Here is a 2500-nt window from a genome sequence, read left to right as displayed (position 1 = left end):
AGCGCCGAAAAAATTTTAAAACGCATAATAAAAAAGTTTATTCTTGACCGCAGGGACTTAGAAAAATTTCGGGTCGCCGCGTTCGACCTGCTGGCATTACCGCGCGGCCTGGACAGCCCGCATCGACCGATACATTTTTTCCATTTTCAGTGAAAAAAAAATTTTTGTCAATTTTTTCAACGTTAAAAACGTTAATAAACTGCGTTTTTATGCGTGGATTAAACATTAAAAAAATTTTGAAATATGTGATGAAAAAGTTTACTCTTGACCGTCGGGACTTAGAAAAATTTCGAGTACCTCGGATCGCCTGCTGGAATTACCGCACGGCCTGGACAGCCCGCATCGACCGATACATTTTTTCCATTTTCAGTGAAAAAAAAATTTTTGTCAATTTTCTCAACGTTAAAAACGTTAATAAACTGCGTTTTTATGCGTGGATTAAACATTAAAAAAATTTTGAAATATGTGATGAAAAAGTTTACTCTTGACCGTTCGGACTTAGAAAAATTTCGAGTACCTCGGATCGCCTGCTGGAATTACCGCACGGCCTGGACAGCCCGCATCGACCGATACATTTTTTCCATTTTCAGTGAAAAAAAAATTTTTGTCAATTTTCTCAACGTTAAGAACGTTAATAAACTGCGTTTTTATGCGTGGATTAAACATTAAAAGAATTTTGAAATATGCGATGAAAAAGTTTACTCTTGACCGTCGGGACTTAGAAAAATTTCGAGTACCCCGGATCGCCTGCTGGCATTACCGCACGGCCTGGACAGCTCGCTCCGACGAATCGGTTTTTTCCATTTTTTCCGAAAAATAAATTTTTGTAATTTTTTTTAACGTTAAAAACGTTAATAAACGTCATGTTTACGCATGGATTAAACATTGAAATAATTTTAGAACGCTTATTAAAAAAGTTGGTGTCGACCGTGGGACTTAGAAAAATTTCGGGAAGTCCGATTCGCCTGCTGGAATTACCGCACGGGCTGGACACCTCGCTCCGACGAATCGGTTTTTTCCATTTTTTCCGAAAAATAAATTTTTGTAATTTTTTTTAACGTTAAAAACGTTAATAAACGTCATGTTTACGCATGGATTAAACATTGAAATAATTTTAAAACGCTTATTAAAAAAGTTGGTGTCGACCGTGGGACTTAGAAAAATTTCGGGAAGTCCGATTCGCCTGCTGGAATTACCGCACGGGCTGGACACCTCGCTCCGACGAATCGGTTTTTTCCATTTTTTTTGAAAAATAAATTTTTGTAATTTTTTTTAATGTTAAAAACGTTAATAAACGTCATGTTTACGCATGGATTAAACATTGAAATAATTTTAAAACGCTTATTAAAAAAGTTGGTGTCGACCGTGGGACTTAGAAAAATTTCGGGAAGTCCGATTCGCCTGCTGGAATTACCGCACGGGCTGGACACCTCGCTCCGACGAATCGGTTTTTTCCATTTTTTTTGAAAAATAAATTTTTGTAATTTTTTTTAATGTTAAAAACGTTAATAAACGTCATGTTTACGCATGGATTAAACATTGAAATAATTTTAAAACGCTTATTAAAAAAGTTTACTCTTGACCGTGGGGACTTAGAAAAATTCCGGCTTGCACGGATTCGACCACTCTGTTTTTCGGAGTTTCTGAGAAAAATAAATTTTTGTAATTTTTTTCATTATGATTTCTGAGTTCTCCCAGTAGTTTAATGTAAGGATTAAGCATTTAAAAATTTTTAAATCGAATATTAAAAAAGTTTACTCTTGCAATTTTTGGAAAAAAAAAATTCTAAAAAATTTTTCTTTCGGTGGAAACTAACGTTTAATATGTACAATAACGATTTATCGAATAAAAATCGTATGTTAATATATGTTCGAATCGACCATAGTTTCAGCGGCTAAGTACCAGCAGCCCGGCCGGTTGGTCTGTACGCGCGGCAGTTTACCACCATAAGCGCCCGTGCTGAGCGGCCGGCGCCGCGGTCGTCGCGGCCGCCCGTTTGGTTACTATAAGAGAGCACGTCGGTTCGAGCGGACCGGTCGGCGCAGCGGCGGGCGAGCGGCTATTCTACGATCTCGGTCGAGAAGCAGTCGTTCAGCTCCTCGAGGTCCATTCCTCGACTGTTCTGTACCGCGTTCCGTTGCGAATTTTTCTCTACACAGCATGACCACGGGTCGGTGTCTCAGACCGAATGGCCCTTATGTGGTAAGCCCAGAATGTTGGGTTGGATACAACGTATATTCGTTATACTTGTACGACTCTCACATCAACTCTCAGAAACCCAAAAGGGGTTTTCTATCCGAGCGAAAATATATTTTTCGTATACAAAAATTTAATGGCAAAGACCAAACGAAATACTACACACAAAAAGGGGCGACGAACAAAAATTGTTCGAATGAAATATAATATATACATATAAAATTGAGGTGTCCTAAGAGAGAAATACATAAACTAAGAGGTATATATTATAAGAAATATATATTATTTCTGGGCAAAGAAGAGA

The sequence above is a fragment of the Nomia melanderi genome, unplaced genomic scaffold, assembly GCF_051020985.1.
Source record: "Nomia melanderi isolate GNS246 unplaced genomic scaffold, iyNomMela1 scaffold0064, whole genome shotgun sequence".
Taxonomy (NCBI): Eukaryota; Metazoa; Arthropoda; class Insecta; order Hymenoptera; family Halictidae; genus Nomia; species Nomia melanderi.
Note: the sequence above shows the minus strand (reverse complement) of the source record.